Source organism: Heterocephalus glaber, unplaced genomic scaffold (assembly GCF_053883595.1).
Source record: "Heterocephalus glaber isolate CG9 unplaced genomic scaffold, H.glaber_assembly_v1.0 deba00001461, whole genome shotgun sequence".
Classification (NCBI taxonomy): domain Eukaryota; kingdom Metazoa; phylum Chordata; class Mammalia; order Rodentia; family Bathyergidae; genus Heterocephalus; species Heterocephalus glaber.
The window spans coordinates 48,450,900-48,458,929 of NW_028258308.1; the positions used below are offsets into that span (position 1 = coordinate 48,450,900).

The following is an 8,030-nucleotide window of genomic DNA, read 5'->3' on the forward strand; positions in this document are numbered from 1 at the left end:
TTTGCCTGTGGATGTGTGTATTTGCCCTTCATGTTTAGACTGTAGAAATGCTCTTTCCCCAGATGTGAGGCTTCTTACTTTGAATGGACTGATGATGTCTCTCCCCGCCTCTGCCTCCTCTCCTTCTGGTGAGAAGTCAGATGTTGTTCTGGGGCTTCACTCCCTGTGCTGTATGATGATGAATCATTTTCCTCTTACAGGGCCCAGGATTTCAATCACTGATGTTCAATGTTTTTACTGTGCTGTGTTTGGAGCCTGCCTGGAGTGTATGGCACTTCTGGGATGCATAGGGTAATGTTTTTCAATAAATTTGGGTTGTTTTCAGCAGTAAGCATTCCTTTTGGATTTTTTATTTTTTCATGTTTAAGTAGCTTTCAAATTTGATCTCACATTTTTCTGCAGGAATAGTTGCTGGGGGAAATGTCCAGTGAAGCCCTCAGCAATCAGAGCTTTGTGGCCTTGGATCTGGGGGTCAGGGGCTTCTCTCAAACCCTGCGTGACTCTGCAGTTCACGGAGTCCCAGCCCAGCCCTTCTCATGGGCTGTGCTGAGCCTGTGACCCAGTCCCCCGAGATGAGGGCCAGGCCTGCTCCTCCAGGGCCCTGCCTCACAGAAACTCATTTAAATCCTCCCACTTCTGCCTGGAGCTCCCCCTGTGCCAAGAACCCAAAATGCATGGGATAAGGAGGAATCCAGTGCTTTTTAATGGCCTGGTCTCTCTTCCTGCTTTTTCAGGTTTGTACCACTCTCTGTCCTCTGTTGGATGTTCCTTGGAAAGGTAGAAGACCACAGTGTCACCCACCTCCAGGATCCTGCAGAGCAGCTGATGTGCCCTGGGAGGCATGAGGTCTCAGGATTTTCAGGTGCGTGTGTTGTTTTCCCAGTGACACCTCCATGTGCACAGTTCTGTTACCAACACCACCCTGACTGACCAGCCTCAGGCCTCTTTGAACCAACTCCCCATGAGCTGTGGGCTCCTCTGCCCTGCATTTCAGACCTGTGGAGCAGACTTCCCGGCCAGCACTGAGCCCTGTGCCACAGTGGACAGAAGCTGCAGGCCATGCTGTCTTGGATGCTGGGGCCCTGCTTCACATGTTCTCAGTGGGAAGTGGGGAGAAACTATGTCCACTGCTGTGGCATAGAATGCTCCATCTAGCGAAAGCAGCGATGTTTAAAGGTCTCTGTTCACTGTACACAGAGGTCTTGGGATGCCAGTGAGTTTGCTCACTGAGTTACTTCTTACTGTCACAGTACAGAACATTTCACAATGCTTTTCACACTGCTTCCCCTCCCGCACTCCTCCCCCTCCATCTCTCCATCCCCTTGTCATGGAGGTCACATCTGAGGAAACAGGCAGGATGGGCTGCAGCACCTGGGCTGCCCATGTCAGGCTCAGTTCCAGTGGAGAAGAGGCGGCCCCACCCCACCCAGAGTCTGCCCACCATGGGAAGCAGACTGCAGGCTCAGAAAGCTGCAGGGGGCCTTACAATCCCAGGCTGCAAGGGGCTGCTGAACAGGGCAGCCCACTTCATCTTTCTTCCGTAGTACCTGTGCATATAATCCCAGTAAACCCTGTGCTCCTTTGATATCTTTTTAACTGAAGTGGAACTCAGTCTTGTGAATTGGACTGGCTCAGGACAGCACTAGCTAGAAGCACAGAAGAGCTACATTGAGAAGGTCTTCCTGGTTTCAGTTTCTAAAGTGTAGACCATGAAGTACCTGGTGTTACTCACATTGTACCTGGTCCTTGATTTTTCTCCTGTTTCAAAGATAAAGACATGGAAGACTGGAAAGCTGCAGACGCTGGCTCTAAAGTCCCAGAGCTCAAGAAAGGCTGCTCTCCCAGGTCCTTCAAGCCCAGGCTCTTTGCCTTACAGTCAGGGGCACATAAACCCCCAAGTTACTTCCCACAGTGCAGACACCTGCACTGCTCAGGGGCCTGCCTAAGGGTCATGGGCATTTTTCCTGTCCACTTCCCCCAGGCATAGGATGGACCCCACCAGAAAGAGCAGGTCACCAGGGGCAGCCTTGCTCTGCTCCTGGGCAGTTAGGGTCCAGCACAGGGCTCTGTGGCTCACCAAGACAGGGGCTCTAAGTCTCTCAAACTGACGGAGTATGTGAACATTTTAATATCTAATATTTTATGATTCCACTTCAATTTGACTTTATTCTAATGATTTCAATTTTGGAAATATTGATAAAGATTTAGGAACACAGACAAGAGTTAGTAATGTTTTTACATTTAATTTAAACATGGTAAATCCTTATCTTGGCCTGATTTGAAAAGCTCTCACATGAAAATAAATTATAATATGTATATAATGAGTTGAAATTATCTCTCTGATTAGGAAACAGAAAAGTAATATTCCAATACATCCTGCACTGGAAGCCTGTAGCTACAGTAACCTTTATAAATTGAGACATCACATTTTTAAAGGGACATTGCAAAGATCATCCCATGCAAATACATGAAACTGGAGCATTTTTATAGAATTCATAGATGAATATACATGAGATTTGGAAAGAGAAGCCTGACACACAAAAGGATGAAGGAAAGCAGTAGCCATCTTCATAGTATGAAGGGTTTAGTGTTAAAAAGGGATAATATTTCTTTGCAGAGATTGGAAGGGCCAGGAGAAGGAGCACGGGGTAGGTTAGATCCAAGGCAGCACAGAAGTTCCCAGCAGCAGGACTCAGTGATGCAGGAACATGAGTCCTGCTCTTTTGCTTGGCAGAAGCCTCACTGGTGGTAACCTAGCAGTGGCAAATTGTAAACAGAGTTGACTGTCATTTTATATGAGTGATGGGTATCATGATCATCACAGACCTGCTCTGGTATTCCATCCTGCCTTCAAACTGCAGCCATGAGGGAGACAGAGTTTGGTAACTGCAGGTGCTCAACCAAACATGAGGATACTTGCAAATGTCAGCATGGAATGAATGCATGGCCTTCTGTTGGTGTGTGATGTTATGTAATAAACAGTAACCTAGTGAAGCCTGAAAGATTATTTTGTTGAATAGTCATGCCATGTTATCCGACAACTTTTGTTTCTTGGGTACAATTTACAGGCCAAATATATCAATGCCCCTCAGAGACATGTGGATTTCTTGCAGACTTAGTTACAATGCATCTATTTTTTCCTGAAAATTTCCACTAATATCATTTCCTTCAAGTCAAGGGATGTTTGAGCAAAAAGAAACAGATTCCAAGTGCTGAAATGTGCTTGGATCCCCTGACTTTATGGACCTGCCAATCAGGAGGGATTTCCACTCAAATTTAGATTTTAGTTGAGTATCTGGATTGTTTAAAAGAGAGATTGATAATTCTCACACATTTACCAATAATGTTGAAAAATCACCACGTGTGTATATCACGGGCATTCTGGTTTGTATTTTATAAAACATTTTCACCTATAAATCTAAGTTTCTTATTTAATCCCTAAAGTAGTCCTGTGTGTTTATTATCCCATCTGAATATTCAGATATGAGGCTCAAGGAACTGGAGGACCGTCCAGGGTGACAGAATTAGGTCATGTGGTGAGCAGGAGAGGAGCTGAGGTCATCCAGCTCTGCACTTTGTCGCACTGTGTGTCTACTCCATCACTGCAGGGAAAACTTCCTGTATGGAGCTACAGAATCAGTGTGGATGCTTTCTTAGCATTTATTTCATACCACATCATAGCACAGTGAGAGTCTGTGCCCAGCAACATGTATAGGTGCATCTCGTTATTCTCATAGTGAGAGCAGATAACACACTGCACCAGATATTTCATTTAGAATTGGAGTTCACATTGTAGGGGCTTCCTGTCTGGCAAATTAGACCGTTTATGAGAAAAAAGACAAAGCTGGTAACCTGCAAAACAGAAGTAGCTGTTCATTCACTAGCTGGAGAAGAAGGTAGACAGCCTGAGGTAATAAAATATGTATAGACAAATAAGATTCTTAGGAAGTAGGGAGAAGTTCAAATAATCCCCTAAATTACCTACTCTACTGACTCAAAAGTATTTTAAAATATATGTTAATTTGTTTCATTTACACTACTAGTTTCTCTTTGTTCACTGAAAAGAAACTTTTGTGCTATTATATTTGTTCCTTTTTGTGAGAGAGAATCTTTAGGTCTATGTCTTGTACTTTGAGTAACTGCTTTGAAGATAATGATACAGAGTATATCAACCACTGTTCTCTTATAATTTCATTATGAAATTTTATTTAACTTTCACATAATTTTTAAAAAAATTGTAAAAACCATAATGTGTGAATATGGATAGAGAGCCTAGAAATGTATTTAAGGATGCCAAAACACATGTCTGTTCTCTTTGTTTTTGAGGACTTAGGATGGGATACAAGTTATACCTGAAATGTAGACAGTGTCGATGGACTGATACATAGGCCATTCCTCTAACTGCACCGTAGTTTTCCTTCTAAGGCATGGTTTACTAGAGTACATGCATAGCAGACACAAGGTCTTGAATTTGATCCTCAACATTGCAAATAAAAACAGTCATAAGGCAGAAGATAAAGATTGTAAATGAGATGAAATTACACATAGTATTAGGAAACTTTATGAAATGTGACAACAAAGATTCTGAAATAGGCAGAATGAGTAAAACAGTAAACATTATTGACACTCTTAAAAACAGCAGTGCAGATTATAATTAGTTGTGTGAGTTCTCAATTATGAACATTTTTCACTAATTTAATTAATGATTATACCCAGGTACAGTTTTCAGAGACTCACATGGTTTGCACATGTTATGTGGTGGATGCAGTTGATGTGTAGCTGTTGTTCTGTGCATGGGTAGAACACAGTCGGTTGTTCTGACACTGTCGGTCCAGACACTGCCCCACTAACAGCCTGACCCCAACAGGACCCTCTGATTTCTGCACCGAAGAAGGATTTCCTAGCTCCCTGCTTCCTGAATTTATCCTGAGTAGAGGCCAAAACTCAACAGGTACAAACCACCTCTTAGCACACCTCTGGCACAGAGTAAACTCTTCACAGTGCCTTCACCACTGTGTTCAATAGTATTATTTTCTTCTCTGCAATTGATGCAAGTGCTCACATCTTTAGAATATTTAGAAGAATATCAGATTAGTGTGGTCAGTGTAGCTCACAGTTTAGTAAAATAACTTGTACATATTTAACCTTAAAACATGAGAAATCTTCCTTTGAATTTTTATTTTTTAATCATAGCCTAAAATTAAATGAGACACAGTCATTTCAATTTTTCTTAATAAGTATTATAAAATAAATTCCAATTCCCAAAAATAATAGATGGAAAATAGCTCAATATGTATATCCCTGCACTATTTCCTCTTAATCCTTAAGGCTAATACTGATTGTTAATGATTATTCTAATCATAATTTAAATGATAATTCCTCATCATCCTAAAATTAAAATTTTTTTCTTAAAAATAAACAAAAATCATTTTGTACTGTAATTTCTTCTTTATTGGATGATTCTTTCAGCCTGAATTTATGAGAATAGTTTGTATCACCAAATTCATTTCATTCCTCACAATCTGGATGGCCTGACAGGAAGTATCCACCCAGGATGTAGCCTAGGACTTTGGGCCCAAGTCCTACATTATTCACACTAATGTAGTGACAACATAGACAAGTCAACAGAATCAAAGGTGTTTTAAAGATGGAGGTTACACTGGCCATAACGAAGGTGCATTTAACATTGACATAAATTTAAACCCACCTAAAACAATATGTTCACAAATACTCACACTATTACATGGTATGTTCAGCCCCTGTATGGCATACTATATACCCTAAGCTGTTGTTATCAGTATTATTGTAGTACAGTAGCATCTCCTGACATCTTGTCCAAAATGTTCTTAAAAATTTTGATTATGAATCACTTTTTATTTAAAATTGATAAAAATTAACATTCTGATATAAATTTTTACATATAAATACTAGAACATACAGATGTTTCAATATTTTCTTCCACCTTTTAGACTCTTTATGCTTAATAATGAATTTGTATTGTCATTGTATTTCCCTGGGAACATCATCCATCATTTCATTTGGAAGATCTGAGGCTGCTTCAGTTATGTGGTAGGGCCCATGGAAGGGCACGACACATCTTCTATGGACTTCATCTCCCTAGGACTGTTCACCAGAGAGGAAATCTCAGGTCTTCTGTTTGGCACCGTCTCTGCCATATTCCTCACTGCACTGCTGGCCAATTAGACGATGATCTTTCTGATCCACACTGACTCATATCTCCAGACACCCATGTAGTTCCTGCTCAGCCACCCTTCCTTGATCGACACGATGTACATCTCTACCATTGTGCCCAAAATGCTGGTTGACTATGTGCTGGGCCAGAGAACCATTTCTTTTGAGGGGTGCACAGCTCAACAATTCCTCTACCTCACTCTGGTGGGGGCTGAGTTCTTCCTGCTGTGGCTCATGGACTAAGACCTCTAGGTGGCCATCTACCACCCCCTGTGGTAGCCGGTGCTCCTGAGCGGCTGGGTGCTGCATGATCATAGCAGGCTCCTGGTTTGGGGGCTCTCTGGATGGCTTCCTCCTCACATCCATCACCATGAGCTTCCCCTTCTGTGGCTCCCAAGAAATTTACCACTTCTTCTTTGAGGTGCCTGCTGTGCTGAGGCTGGTATGTGCAAACACAGCCCTGTATGAGACATTGATGTACCTGTGCTGTGTGCTAATGCTGCTCATCCCATTCTTTGTGGTGATTACTTCCTATGCCTGAATCCTGAACACTGTCCACTCCATGAGCTCTGTGGAGGGGAGGAAGAAGAACTTTGCCACCTGCTCATCCCAAATGCTCATGGTGACCCTGTTTTATGGGGCTGACATGTACACCTACATGCTGCTGCACTCTTACCACACACCAGCCCAGAACAAAGTCTTCTCTGTGTTCTATACCATCCTCACACCCATGCTGAACCCCCTCATCTATAGTCTAAGGAACAACGATGTGGCTGGGGCACTAAGGAGAATGCTGGGGAGGCTCAGATCTTCCAAGCAGGTGCCTGGAGAGGCCTTCTGAGGGTTGGCTTGGTCTCATGGGCATAGGAATGGTGACACTGAGTCAGGGAGGCCATGTCACAGTGTAGGACAAACTGGAAGGAATGGATGGGATTGACAGGAAAGGAAACATTAACAAATCTTTCTTCTTAACCCCTCTTCTTTCATCTCTTCCTTTCTTTCTGATATCTTCCCTTTTCCTACCCTGTTCACATGTTTGACCACATGTAATAAATATCCAGTGGCTTCCACAAACACAAATGAGAAAATTTTTTCCTGGGACTTTAGCCTCTTGTAAGTATAAGAGGTCACTCAAAACTTCAAATGACATGGACTATATCAAGGGTAGCAGGAGGGAAGACAGGATATGGTGCTGGTGTATAAATCCAGCTCACCCTATAAAGAGATGTGGAATGCTATCTTTCCTGGCAGCCTCTCAGCAGAGTTGGTGAGCTGTTTTTGTGCTCACATCACCTGGGGGTTGGAAAGGTCACTGAGCTTGCTCAAATGCTGATCGTCCTCACTGAGGTCGGACATTGTCATTATTTGAGTAAATCATCAGTACTTAACTTCTGTTCCTTTGCAATGCCCGAGTGAAGATTCTGTGTGTGATAAGTTACAACCAATGGATGAAAAACAAAGAACAAGGCCAGAGCAGAGGTCTAAAGAACATGCTCTGAGGAGCTTCCCCAAGCACTGGGGAAACATGCAACTCTGTGGGTTAGGAAGTTATGGAAACACTTTTCAGAGATGTTAAATTATCCTCCAGGTAAACCATGACCCGTACAGGTAATGCAGGTTAGCTCATATTTATCTCCATGCTCGCAGTCACCACAAATTTGAGGACAGAAAGCAGATGGCCAATCATGTACAACCCCCACCCCAGTTATATAAGGAATTCCTGCAGGATGAATGTGGTGGCTTCAATGAAAATTTTAGGAGCCATTTGGAAATGCCATTATAGAAACTTCACCATAGCATGGCCAGCAGCACATGAGTCAGTCTTTCTATAAAATCAA

At 42.6% G+C, this 8,030-nt stretch overlaps 1 pseudogene; it reads left to right on the forward strand.

Annotated features, from left to right (window-relative positions):
* Nucleotides 1–5,953: 5,953 nt before the first annotated feature.
* Nucleotides 5,954–7,033, forward strand: LOC106008339 (olfactory receptor 2T1-like; annotated as a pseudogene).
* The last annotated feature ends 997 nt before the right edge of the window (nucleotides 7,034–8,030 follow it).